Below are 15,014 nucleotides of genomic sequence, written 5' to 3' on the forward strand. Positions count from 1 at the left end.
AAATTATATTTACGGCAAGTCCATTACGAATGAAAAATAAATTTTTCATGAATTTTCAGCTTCCTCCCTCCATTCCATCAACAAACTAGCAACTCAATTCTCGTTGACATACACAAGCTGTGTGAAAAATTTGCATCGAATTAAATAATAAATTTCAATAGCAATAATTTTCCTATTGGACTTTAAGTAATTGATGTATGTATTTGTTCACATAAAATTAATTATGATTTGTGTGTATGATGGCTGCTGTTGCTGGAGGGTAAAATATATAATCATTTTTCGTTGAACTATATGAATGTTTTTTTTTTGGGAATATGCAGCATGCTAAAAAATATCAAGCGTATCGAGAGGAATAAAAAATGGCATATAAAATGAAAAAAATATTTATTGATTCCTCAACTTTGCTTTAATGCCTGTCCTGTGACATTCACGATATTTTTTCTCTCTGTGCTGTTCCTGAAAGTCCCGATTTTTTTCGTAGAATAATGCCAGTATAATGTATTCGTGGGATTTGAGTATAGACGAGGATGCGTGGATTGTGGAAACAAAGCGTTTTTGAAATGTGGAGTTATTCTGGATGTTATGGACAAGGGTGGGGAACTGATCAATTCAGGAATTATCTTCTTCTTTTGCTGGCTGTATAGAGCAGCTGTTATCCATGGTTTCTCTCAGTTGGGGTATATAACTGGCTCTATTGCTGGCTGCTCTTTTCAAATAGCCAATACCAAGTGCTACAATGTCTCTGGCAAATCGAATGAACAAGAAAACTTTAGAAGTAGTCATCTACTGGACATTACCTCGCCATCAACTAGTTATAATGTCCATTCAGGCAAGTTTTGATCATTTTAATCAGTTCCACATCATTGATTATAAATGCTGAAAGTTCACAAGTTCAATCTACATTGTAAACATCTGGCATATCCGAAGTAATTATGTCCCTAGCAATAGACCTCAAGCAAACTCAATATCAACCTTTCCATCACAATTCTTTAAAAATTTCAATACAATTCCAATTAAAAATTAATTATTCCACATTCAACAGCTAATTATCCACCTACACATCGAATCGCTATCCTAACAATACGCATCCTAATGCTACATGGAAATACTCATAGAATAAAAAATATATATCCATAAATCATGCGAGACTCTCCAAAAATATATTCCCAAACAAATAGCAATGAAAATTAAATCACAATAAACATTGATGATCGTAAAGCTTCCTCCATCTATGCTCTAACAACGAAGCTTCCAAGCTCGTATTTTGTACGATGCATACTTAATGATGAAAAGAAAAATCTCCGCCGCACGTTTCAATGTGAACGATGCAATTAAGAACGCTCTTTACGTTGTACCATTCGTATTACGAAGCTATGAGCAAGGCATTTTATTAAATTTAATAAGGATCAATTTTTTAAAATAAAAATAAGAGACGTGCAGGGTTGTTGACTTAGAGATTATAGGTGTTTTGGGGGGATTTTTAGGAAAAAGTTGCGTCGACTTCGAGTTCTGCATTGTTAAATTTAGCTGTAATAAGAATTTTAAATACCTGAAAGGCACGAGGCGATGGTGCCTTAACTTGCTTGCCAGATCTCACCTGCTTCTTAACTAGAAAGCATACGAGGTACAAATGACCGAGAATCCTGACTTAGGCTAACTTAAATCTGGCATGAGGTAGAATTCCATTGAATCTGGACTCTGGCATGTACCATGCAAGCATATAACAGGATTTTCGACCATTTCTACAATCAGTCTCTTCCAGTTCAGCTATTTTCCGTATGCATCAACTCTGAAAATGCCTGCACTGAAATCATATTTTATATTTTCTATTATGTTATGAAATAATCGAGGAATTTACTGATAGGATAACAATAATGAGATTATAGTCTATTATAATTATACTTAGAATGAAATCATATCATATGTTGGCTATTATTTTCTATTTTATTTAAGTTTTATGCTGAAAATGGATTCAATTTATCTTTTAAATATTTTCAAAAGTTGACAATGGCAACTTCTTTGATTTTTGAATGTTAAAAAGGGTCAGACACTTGAAAAAAATCTATTTTTTGATCTTGCTAAGCTTGGATTTCAATGGACAATCAAATGTTTCTAAGAAATTTCCTTAATCGTTTCGAATTCCATCTTCAGAGGCCTGTCATTTATTATGTAGCTCTACGGGAAGGAAGGGATCGACTTATCGCGCTAGGTAACACGTGAACGACCCTTATCGACTTTATGTAATTGTCATGAACTTGCCATAAATTTATAATTGATTGAATTTAGCTCCAATTCAGCTCCACCATTAAAATAATCCTCACAATTCCTCCACCACAGTTTAAAGTCCCGGATGTAGATTGACACATTGTGCATTGATCAAATAAAGTCGTAACTTACAACTGCTTCTGTTCTCCAGTACAATACAATATACGAAAAATGGCAATTTAATGTCTTTATCATGTGCATATGTATGCATATATATATAAACTGGTATTAAGTAAGTGGAACAGATTTTACTCACTCAATCACAAAACTAATCAATAAAAAAAGGATTTTTCGACAGCTGGCTCTCTGCTCGACAGAAACACAAAAAAATAAACTTTATTGAATCTGTATCCGCTTTGAAACAAAACGAGCTTTTAAGTTTGGGCGAAAATTTTGTTTGAAATTTTCATGAAAGCTGATCGGGGCAATTTTTGTCAAAAGTACAATTGGAGGATGGGAAATGGTTAGGCTCACAACCATCCAATTTGGATATTTGTTAAAATTGCTTTTTTTTTCTATAAAGTCCTGAGGGACTGTTTAATGGTTGTGTAACTTGAAAAATCTACCTTTTGACAACTTCATTCGTACCTTTGTACAGAGTTGGCAATCGGGTTTCTGGGCATATTTTGCCTTCTACGACTAGTCAGTCGCCGTTGATTGCCGATGGTAGTTGATGTAAGGTGAGTTTTTATTGATTGCCGTCAGCTAATTCCCAAATCTGCCTTCGTAATAAAATTTCCAGGGAAAATATTGTCTGAGGCGTAACAATCCAATCCCCATCCCTCTCCTTAAGTGCGTTACATTACATAATAAGTGAACGACACCTGAAACAAATGTTTCCATTTCAATAAAATTACCCATCGTCAGGATACAATTTTAGGATGTGTATGAAATTGAAACGCAATTCAGCATAGCCAATAAGTCGAAGTAAAATGCTCGAAAAACGATTTTTGATATTGAAAAATTGAAGTTTCGTTGACATGAGCGACGTAAAGTTTACAATGGCAGACATGAGAAATTTATATGAATGTCTGTATCTGCGTAGCTTCAAAATATAGCTTTGAGTCGCTCTTACTTACTTCGCTGGCCATACATATCAATTGTGATCCATGGTCCCCCTCAGATGGCGTCTAAAGCTGGTTCTATCGCTTGCCAATTTCTAATATCAAGAGCAATAATGTCTCTATCGACAGCTACCTTCCACTAGTTTCTTGTTCATCCATGAGTCGCTTGATTAGTAAAATAATTAAAGGCATCAAAATCATGACAAAAGTGCCAATGCTTACTTCCAAAATTTCAATTAAAATCAATTCCCAGAAACTTAAACAAAAAAAGACTCAAAATCATCCAATTTTTAAATCCCAAAGTCTCTTATGTATCATCATTACATCATGATTCCAACTGCCGTACATACAGCACAATTGTAAAAAAAACCGTTGATTGTGCATCAACAAAAGACAATATCCCAAACGACACAATAGATGATGCTAGTTGGCTAGTTGGCATCATCAGTTCAACAGAAATTCAATGCTGTTTATTTTGAGAAGTAAAATGTCCCAATGGGTTTTAGGAACAGCAAAACTGAATGTTATAATAAAATGTATAACATTGTCATTTATATTCTATGGTACACTTCCGCATGAACCTTTTGAACATGTCCTGATTGTTAATGTCTTGATAATTTGATACATTTGAAAAATTGTTACATTCAATAATGTATATCTACTGATATATGAGACAAATGACTTCCATTTTTGGTCCCTAAAAAAATCAACTTTTACTATTTTTCATCCCTAACTTTTGTTGTTGTTGCTGTGCTTTTGAAGTGTCACTCCATGTCTCAGTTTGAAGCCTTTTGTTTACATTCCCTACGATAAATATGTGTACAAATACTTTCCTAAAAATTGTTTATTTTTCCCGCAGACTTGAACGTTTTGATTGCCAAAGTTTCATTTTTCTCTACTTCCTTTTTTTGTGTTTGTTTGTTTTGTATCCAATTGAATGCTCCTTAGGGAATAAAGTTGCTTTTAAATCTGTTGTTGATGATATTTATAGGCACTATGTCTGATGTTTGAGGATAATAGGCAATTTGGCAGCATTTTATAGCTGTATTTCATCATTAAGCTTGTTCTAAGTTATAGGTCTGCAAACATAAATGGCAGATCTGTAGACTTGGACGAACTGTAAGGTACAGCCTAAAATAGCAAATCTGAGCGTCTAAAATGCAGGCCTGCGGATCTTAACCGAACAATACTTCATCACCAAATCAAAAAATTCATCCAAATGTATCCAAAAATGCGTCAGTCACCAACAGAAATCCATCCTACTTCCATATCTAGACTCTTCTGCTTTTGATTCTGTTTTCATTGTAACTGCTTGAATTTCCCAAGATGAAAAAAAGGACTGAGGATTGGTCAAATACCGAGAAAAAATAGTCGTAATATAAATTGTGATTGCGGTGAAGGCAAAGCACACACAGAAGAAATCACAGTGTAATTCTTTCACAACATTTGACTTGATGCCTCGGAATTCTTCTTCTTACTATTTCATCTTTTTCCTCTTTCGCATCGCTTGAGGCAATAAAAACTGGTAATTTAATATCGTAATTTGTCATTTGAATTAAATGAAACTAGAACATACGCAAGTTTTTCTTTATTATTTGTTGCTGTCTGTCTTTTGTATTAAATGACATAACCCTGTGGTATGAGAGAATTTGATCATAAATCTTGTTGGATCTTAAAATTCTGTCTGAATTAGACTAGAAATTTTCTTATTAGGCTGAGTATAATGTAAAGATTGGGAAGAATAAAGCACATGATTTTCTTTGAATTGGATGTTAAAGCGTCGATTTATTTAAAATTGAATTTAAAGCAACGACTTATCTAAATTTGAACTTAAAGCACAGTCTTTACTTGAATTTTAAAGTAACGATTTATTTTGACTCAAACTTAAAGTGTTGACTTGATTATCATGTTTGACCTTAAATCAGCGACTTACCTTATCTTAAAGCAACGACTTTTTGTGTAAATTTAACTCTCAATGCAGAATTCATTTCATGAATCAAAGTTAAAGCGAGACTTAACTTGACATTGAAAAGCAGAGACAAAAATTTCCATCAAATAAGAAACAAGCTTCATTAAAATAACTTGATGATAATGCAAACACATGTGACAAATCTAGAAAATCAATTTGGAAAATGTTCATCTCATACAAATGTGTAAAGATGAGAGTCAAAACATTCAGAAAATTTTCGCATTTTGCAAAATGCCAAATGAGTAGTTTTTCACACAATTTTTCTCATTCTTTGCCTATCTATTGGCTTGGAAAATTGAAAAAAGAAAAAAATGAGATAGGAGATAACAATTTTCTCTAAATTGATTAAGAGCGACAGATGCACTTGTAATCGATTGACATTCAATTTGATTTAGTCATTTTCATCACCTGCCATTTGCCAGGAAATTAATTTTCAAACTACATTAAAAGCAATTTTTTATTTCGATTTTTCATGCAGTTCCTCATTTAAGTTGTGAGAGTTTCTTCTTTATAAGTTCCAGAAACAAATTTCCGAGGAGCTTTTTGAGATTTTTTTAATCAAATGACAACAACGAGCAATTTAGAATTGATTTTTTATAGCTTTTGTAGTCTCATATCAAACGAACTTTAGATAAATTAATAAAGTCGGAGAAATGAACGAAAAAAAGATAATCTCAACTATCTTAATGCTTTTTGTCTTTGACTTCATAAAAAAATATCGACTCGATTGTGCCATTGAAATTTTTTTCTGTTCTGTATTAAAGCAGACAGACTGACTGGCCCGCCACCTGAAATTTATACTTTAACTTTGATTTATTTAAATTGATATTGGAAACTAACGGGAATGCATTGAAGAGATTGGAGTAGTAAAAAACTCTTTATGGCTGCTGGGGTCAATCACAGATGATGTTTATGGAATTAATGAGATTATTTGACTTTGATCTCGGTTTTAGATAGTTGTATTAATGGATATGATCTGCTAATTTCTAAGATAAAGCTTTATTGCTTTTTTCTGGCAATTATGTACAAGTTTTTAGATGTTTTTTGGATTGTTTCTTAAGATCCACAAGATTTATGTCAATTTTAACAAGATCTGACTACTTTTTACTTGATTTGATCTCTGAAACATTCATTTTCCACACCTAACATCATCCAGTCAATCCGAAAAGCATAAATTGATTAATCGATCGAACCGAATTCGGCACCAAGTCAGAGTCATGCACTATTGAGAACGAATTTTGGATCGATTTACCGATGTGTGCTTTTCGGGCAGCTTTGTTATAGGTTACTATTAATAGAAACTCACTAATTGATTATGGTTTGACCAAAAAACGCAGATCTGGATTTCCTGCGTTTTAGATACGCAGATATAGTTCATCCCAGACTGCAGATCTGCAATTTTTGCTTGCTGGCCTGAAGTTTTGAACGAACCCTACTATTGATGAATTCAAATGAAGATTCAGATTCAATAACACATCCTGATCGCTCAATGTCATTATTGATCCATGGACTGTTTTAGATGTTCCCTAAAGCTGGCTGTATATCTAGCTACCACATGCCACTTATCAATATCCAGTGTACTTTAGCCTCCCAAATCCTAGTGACAATACATAACATTAAAACTAGCTTTTACGGTCCATATCTTGATATATCTTGAATATATTCCCATAATATCAATCCATACTCCCAAGGAAAAAAAGAACTAACATTTCCCCCCATTTCAATTCTTATGTCAACAAAAGCTTAGTCTGCAAGAACTATAACTATAATTGTGTGTGAAAAAAACATTTTTCGTAAATTTTCCAACTTCACATTTTTCTCAATAGCATCAATTGAAAAGTTTTTTCATTAAATAAAAGGAACTTAAGAATTCAGAAAATAATCTTATTATATTGGACGTCGATGGATGCTCGTGTACCACAACAATGTCTAAAGCATGCCTTTAATGAACGCTCTTTTTAGAGGAATTTCTTCAATAGTATTTAACATTGTACAGGGAAATGAGCATTCAAGGACATTTCCTCATTTTGAGTTTTTAGAGGAAAAATTGATAGTCATGCTAGCTTAATCTCAAGACTTTCCAAGGCTGTCTACTGAAACTAATAAAAAAAATGCTAGAAATTTATGTGACGATGTTAAAACAAGAATTTATGTTGATAGCTTGATATAGTAGTCAACTTACATGATGTTGCTATGTCTTGTTGCACTTATAAGAGTTGTGTTGCCATGCAATTCTGCACAAATTGCTATCATATTTCAAAGTAATATATTGAAGTGTATCAGCTTGAAGAGAATTATTACCTTGGGAAATTTTTGTGCATTTTTCTCATGTAAGAATTCCTGCACAAAATCCAGAACATTTCCCGATATTTCAATCCACTAGAAGCGCAGATCAATTAATCTCATTGAAATTGTACATAATAGTCTTTTGATACATCCAATTAAAAAAGCTAACGAGCTAAGATTCAAAAAAAAAGAGGAAAAATGTTGAATCATGCATGACTTTTCATTTATTATTGGATAGAGATTTATTCTTAATCAACTTAATTGAAATCCCATTAATTTGATTTTTGCCTTCTTTTTCTTTTGTGAATCTTGAATAACTACAATGAAGTTTGGTGTATTGAGTGGCATATCAATCAATTTGGATTTTTTTTGGAATGATTCAATATTTTCGATGACGATACATGATGACTGTCTGGGGTTGTTTGGATGTTATGTGGAGTGAAAATAGTCAATTTAGGAACTCTTATGGATTGCTTAGGGGAGGAAACTCTTTAAGGGCGTTCACTTAACGCAAAAAGACAATATTGTAAGATTACCCTTACTAAACATACATAGAGCATTGCAATGATTATATTCACAGACACGATTTGTTTTAGCTCAGTACTGAGATATTGGCCGTTCCGTTGGCAGATACATTCCAATGTAGAATTTGAAATATTGCTTTCAATAATGTGATATTTAGCCAAAATAAATAGGCATTAAGAGTCAACTAAAAGTCTTCCTGATGTCTTGATTCCAAAAAATTCTCAAGATTGCAAATCGATATAATCCAAGGACATAATGATCTTAACAGACCTTAGAGGTGTAGCCCGTGATTTTTTGGGAGTTTACTCGGAAAACCCTAAGAAATTGAACAATCTAATTCCAAAAAGAAAAAGTTTGACCTTAAGAATAAGCCTCTGTCAGACATTCTTAGACACTCAACTACAGATGTAGCTTTATAAAGCAAAACCAGAAATTTTCAGATTTTTTAAAATTCTCTGAATTTATGAGACAAATTTGAGCCTAAAATGAAAACTTTTTTCTCAACTTTCATACATTTCTTCCTTCAACCATCAATCAAGCATATGAAAACAATTTTTTTCTATTAATTGCTTGATAAATCATCTTATTCATGTGGTCATCCTCTTCCATGATCCATCAATAAACTCATCTATGATTAAAATATAAATCACCACTTAATAATCAGCAAATCAACGATAATTTTTATAAAAACACACATCCACGACATGATTTTCAATAAAAATGTAAATTAGTCTGTTAGCACAAGAATTAAATAGATTGAATTTGCTTCCAACATTCAATGTTCGATCATTCAGAAGCAAAAAGTTCCATTTTCCACAATTTTCACTTAATTGAGAAAAAAACAGTTCCGCATTTATGAGAGATTCTCACGGAAATTGAATTAATTATGACAGAAAATTGAATTAAGCGCCAGCAAAATTCCCATCGACACTGAAATAATCTTCAAACTATCTACATCCATGACCTTCATAATCCGTCAACTTTTTGAAAAATTTAATTAAAGATTTAAACTTTTTTTGTATTGATTCTCAAAAAAAAAAGTCCTCTCTCAAGCTGCACTCGTAGCTCTCAATTTTTCCACAAACTTCTCAACATCGTTCCTATTCAATGTGCAATTCGTGAACAAGTAATTTTCTTCTCCGTACCAGCCGAAACTCTTCAAGCTTGTAAAAAATTATTGTGGGAAAAAAAACTACAAAATGAACAGTTCTCTTCAATATAAAGTAAATCTAGGTCATGCGGTCAATAAACTGAATCTACCTGGTCAGGGTTGAAGTGCATTTTTTCCATTAAACATGTTTTATTCTTTTTTTTTTCATGTGCTGTGTAGTAAAGGCAGGAAAATTTTTTTTTGTATGTGTATGTATGGCTCGCAAGGAAAAAGGAAGCAAAAAAAAATAGCAGAAGGAAATTTTCAAATGTTTTGAGAGCATGAACGAAAGAAAAGTTTTCATTCCTTTTTTTTGTAAAACAAAAAAGTTCTTGAAATCGCTTAAATAATTTCAGAAAAGCCTTCGAGCTTCATCCAATCCCACCTTATTTTTTTGTTTTGTTTGTGAGGAAATGCAAGGAGAAAATAAAAATTCAATAAATCCTCATCATAAAAAAAAGCTTGCGTTTTTAAGGTTGAGAATTTATTGCTTTTTGGAGACTAAGGTGCATTTTTGTCTAGATTTCTTCAATAGTGATGCCAAACCTTCGTCATTAATCGTCGAGTAGACACAATACGTTAGAATGGGCTAGAACTAGTCGTTAACTAGTTCAAACATCCAATCCCACCTTATTTTTTTGTTTTGTTTGTGAGGAAATGCAAGGAGAAAATAAAAATTCAATAAATCCTCATCATAAAAAAAAGCTCCGTTTTTTAAAGGTTGGAAATTTATTTTTGTCCACATGGGTGAGAAATAGTCCTTCAACTTAGGCTCTCTCGTGATAACTGGTTGTACTTTATCATTTTTGTCACGTGTCAACTATGTTGTCAGCCTACGAGTCAACTCTGTAGTCCACTTTTTCGTACAAAATCCTAATAGATTCTTAGCTCTGATTCTATCTTCATCTTGATATGTTTTGCTATCCTTAGAAAATTGAAAGAAATGTATAACAACATAAGAAGAAGGAAAAAGGGTTCATGAGATGTGATGAGTTCCAATCCAAAGCGAAGGGCTAGAGGCACAGCGATATAGATCTATACATTCAATTAATCATAAAAAATGTTAAATCTGGAGCATGCCGTTACATACATCGAAAAATGTTGGAAAATTGGGAGAATTTGAAAAAAAATTTAAATTTTACTTAATATGCAGGGTTACTTACCAGTTACTAAATATGTGGGAATATGTAGGGTCAAACGGAATTTACTACCTTACTCACTTCGCTGGCCGAACAGATCAAATGTCACCCATAGCCTCCCTTAGAGACCACCCAGTCACACGCACTTGATGATGCTACTATCATAAGCCTTTTCTATGCCGTTTCCCTTCGGGTCAGTCAGTATTATTTACTATATTGATAATCTATAACACACTTTTGTATAGAATTTATGTGACACAAAATATTTCTATAGCCGACATATTTCGTAGCACGAAGAATGTTATCCATCATTGGATTAGATTGTTGCTTAGAAACCATGCTTTAACCCCTGTTTTTCCTTTCCAAAACATATTCTATAAGCTATACCAAAAAACTACTTTGTAAGATAGATTGTTGATAAAGAAATATGTGACACATTTATGCAACCATTGAAAGCCATATTGACTTACTTATCCTTTTTACAAAAGCAGCAACTCATCTACAACCCATATAAACAAAAAGAAGACAAATCCTTTTTGACAGCCAATGACTATTTTTGGCAAATAAAATAAAGGTCGATGACATAAAATGTTGATGAGTAATTGTCAGGAAGAAGACATAAGAGTATTAAAAGTGTGGCAATTTTGAGTCAGATTTTGAAGAAACAATAATACCTTATCATCATAATAAGTCTAAATGAAAAGCTGATGACAGATGTTCAGACCTAAAATGAACTTTCACATCACCAAAAAATTAATCTACGGTTGTGCATCTGTTTAGAGCTAGATACAAATATTTACAACAGAATTTCAATCTATAATGGGTAAATGGGACTCATTTTTGATTGACAAGATGAACTTCGGGTTACAGTCATGGCAATATGATGGGATTCAAAAGGAATTTCTCTTCATACCCAATTAAGCAATTCATTTTTATCAGATAAAAGCCATTCTTTTTTTTCTTCTCGTCCTGAACAACCCGTAATGATTTTTTATACATAAAAGTCATGATATCAAGATTTTGAGAGTTCATAGAGCTCCAATATTCCACATCCTATTCGTACCGGCATCGTTTGTTGAGAAGATGAGAAAAATTGAGAATATCATGGATGGGAGAAATAAAGGAAATAAGAAAAAATAGGGAAAAAAAAAGCAAATGACCTAAATTTGAAAATGTTATATAGTCTGGATTGTATGCTTCATTCTCTTATATATACCCCCGATACTCATACTTTATTCAGTATAACTGCACCTACACAAATACTATACATATCCATGTAGATACATCAAGTCAGTATTTTTTAAACATTAAATTCCCTTCCAACCTTCCACATTTCCCAATCAATTATATATATATTCTTTTTTTTATGTATTGTAAATGTTTAACAAGCACAAAAAAAAGGAGTACAATTCTGAATAGGATATGTTGGATGGCTTCAACGTGATTTTGAAAAGTAGCACATAACAATTGCTAATGGGGTTAAATGATTCTGTTTTCATTACAATTTAGAATAGAAGTAAACTTTTCGCGACTTCTCAGTAATCAAAGTTAGACCTTTTTTTATGAGCACGTAGTAAGCACGGTTTTATAAGAGTATAATGGAATCCCGTGCATCAACCAAAATGGAAAAAGCGAGTTTAGCCTCGATTTGACTTTACTGTTAAGAAATGAGTTATTTTTATTGTTAAAAACAAAAGTTTAAATGGGGATGAAAATGCTTAGTGCTGGATAGAATTTGGTCGTGAACATTAAGTGTAAACTGGATATTATTTGGACTGGACATTTGTTGATAATGGCTGTTCTGATGGAGTTTTGGATTTGGATTAGATATAGTAACTTTAGAGACAATAAGGATGGTTACATGGTAGCATGATGGCATCATAGAGTAGTTCATCATTTAGGGAAGACAATAGCGATGCAATTAGTTGTTAGGAAAGGCTCAGAACTCATAAAGAGAAGCTGTCGATAGAGATAACACTGTATTTGGAACCAATAATTGGTAGACAAAGGCCAACAATTATGTCAAATTTAGGAGAGTCTAAGGAAGGTCAAGGATTAAAATTGGTCAGGAGAACCAGCAAAGTAAGCTTACTTACCTAACCTCGCTCGTCGTACAGATCAGCTGTGATTAGCCTGCCTTTAGCTTTAGCGAAGGAGCAAATGAGTTACGTCTAAAGATCTAAAACCCCAACGCTAAGCATGAATTTAAAACTCATCCCATACTGAAAAACCAGAGAAAACAAAAGCACTTGATGGTTACTTACCATCCTCAAAAAAGTCCATCCTCAAAAAAAGTCCATCAAAAAAATGCTTCCAAATGGATGCCTCAATTCATTTTAAAAAACTTTTCTAATCTAAACTTTAAGTTATTCATCAGTCTCCTCATTCCATTATTTACATTCAATCAAATGTTTCGGACACAATTGTAATTGAAAGTAACTCAAACTCTAAAACCATCCGAGCATCTTGCATGACTGCTCTCAATTTGAACATGCGGTTACCTCCCTTTATTCTCTTATTTACAAACGATTTGGCACACTCGGTTACATGAAATGTGAAACCTTTAAGTTCGGGATGGAAGTAGAAAAAAAGTAGTTTTTCCTCTCATAAACGTGATGCTTTTTAGCTTCCTTTTCTTCCCGTTTTCTCATCAACACGTGAAAATAAATTCACTTCCGTGGTTTTTATGAACTAATTTTTAATTATTTCCTCTCACTATTTACTGCTTTCAGCACTTTCTCTCATTTCTATGCAGACTCTCAACAGATTTTTTTATTTTGTGTTCGAGGACATTGAGCTGAAATTATTTAGGGCAATGTCAGATTTTTTTCTAGCCTGCTTTCTTCCTCCTCATCATATAGAATTAAAAATGTTTGATTTTTATTATCTGCTAAATGTGCAATTTTTCACTCTAGATATGATTTATTGAGGAGTCTTATTGATTTTACAGATGATTATGGAGGAATTTGAAATAGATAAAATAAATAATGACTTGAGCCTGAAGTGATTCTGCTTATTTCCTTATGGGGTTTGGTTGTAAATGATGTCAAACTGTGCCTTACAGGATTGCATTTGAATTCCTGGATTGCATGTGTTGAAAAGGACGCTAGAGTCCTTAATATCCCGAACTGGCAGAAGGTTTCGAAGGATAGAGCTGTCTTCAGACATTCCCTACGCGCGGCAATGGGCCCTCGTGCGCTCCAGCCAAGGAAGTAAGGAATTAAGTGCCTTACAGTGTCTGAAGTTGCATGCTTGCCACAAGATCGTTGTATATTGAGAAAGCTGTATGGATTTGTATCCGGAAGGCACACGGCGTAGGAATAGATGAAAATCTGGCACTAAAGCATCGTGACTCTAGCCTCGGGGCAGATTCAATGAAATCTGAGCAAAATTGTAAAAATCACCCTCAACAGCTAAACAAGACGCAATTTCTGAATGGTCCCTATCTGACGAATGACCTAATGTGTCTTTAGGGTTCGTTCACTTATTACGTTCGCTTTTTCAGGGGAGGGAGGGTCTTTGATCTTGTAACAACGTAAACAATTGAGGAGACTAAGCAGCGTAAACAACGAGGGAGTTGGGGGGAAGGTCTAAAAATTCTCTGTATGACGTAATAAGTGAACACCCCCCATACTAGATTTATTATTTGAATTTTTCTATGATATTTCTCTCTATTCATTGTGATGATTGATGTATCACTATTCCAATATGAATTGTCTGGCTGTAAATGTTCACTTATCGCTGTTGGGGACGGAATTTCTCAGCTGGAATGAGGCTTAATGTCAAGTCAGTTTGTCAATTTTATTCGTTTATAGATTTTTACAATAAGGTGATCCTTAATTTTGAAGATTAATGTCATTATAAGGGTTAGGGAAGATTAATCAATGGAAAAGGGATGAACTGCATTATTGGAAGGAAGAACGATAAGGAAACTGGGTCGAATTTTTATGATTAATTTATAACCTATTATTATCCCAAAAAATTATGTTTTGAGGCTTCTTAACGATTGATTTAAGACAAAAAAGGGTGGCAGATTATTGAATTTTATTTCCTTGATTGATTGCTGACATTTACTTTATTTATAGATTCTTTACAGAATAAATAACTCTTAAATATTAAATTATTTTTCAATCAACAAATTTTCCTGTCATATCATCGATGTAGATCATTTGAAATTCAAATCAGACAATGTTTACCATCTCATGTGTAGCTTGCTTACAACTGATGTAGATGTGATCAATTGTGACTGATTGTAGCGCGTTTTATGTGAATTTTAAGTGAAATGACTGATTCAAATTTTTTTGAACCGGATCAATGATTTGAACCGGTTCAAAAGTTTTGACCAGATCAAATATTTGAACCGGATCAGACATTTGAACCAGATAAAATCTATTTGAGCCGAATCAAAAACAATTGAACCGGATCAAACATAATTGAACCGGATCAATTGAAAAGAAAATCATTCAAAATTGGCCACAAACAAGCATAGACAGACATACATGATCAATCTAACCTCTTTCATCAATACATGCTGAACTCAATTCACATTTCCATCATAGACGACTGATTGTGATTATTTATACGAAAATTGATTCTAGTAGAAAATGAAGTGAAGT

At 33.2% G+C, this 15,014-nt stretch overlaps 1 protein-coding gene across 1 annotated transcript in view; it reads left to right on the forward strand.

Annotated features, from left to right (window-relative positions):
* LOC139100472 (neuropeptide SIFamide receptor-like) overlaps positions 1-15,014 on the forward strand; it is a 78,878-nt gene that overhangs the window by 4,348 nt on the left and 59,516 nt on the right. The window lies entirely within an intron of this gene.

The sequence above is a fragment of the Chironomus tepperi genome, unplaced genomic scaffold (genome assembly GCF_022539635.2).
Source record: "Chironomus tepperi strain 1889 unplaced genomic scaffold, CSIRO-AGI_Ctep_v1 contig_67, whole genome shotgun sequence".
Classification (NCBI taxonomy): Eukaryota; Metazoa; Arthropoda; class Insecta; order Diptera; family Chironomidae; genus Chironomus; species Chironomus tepperi.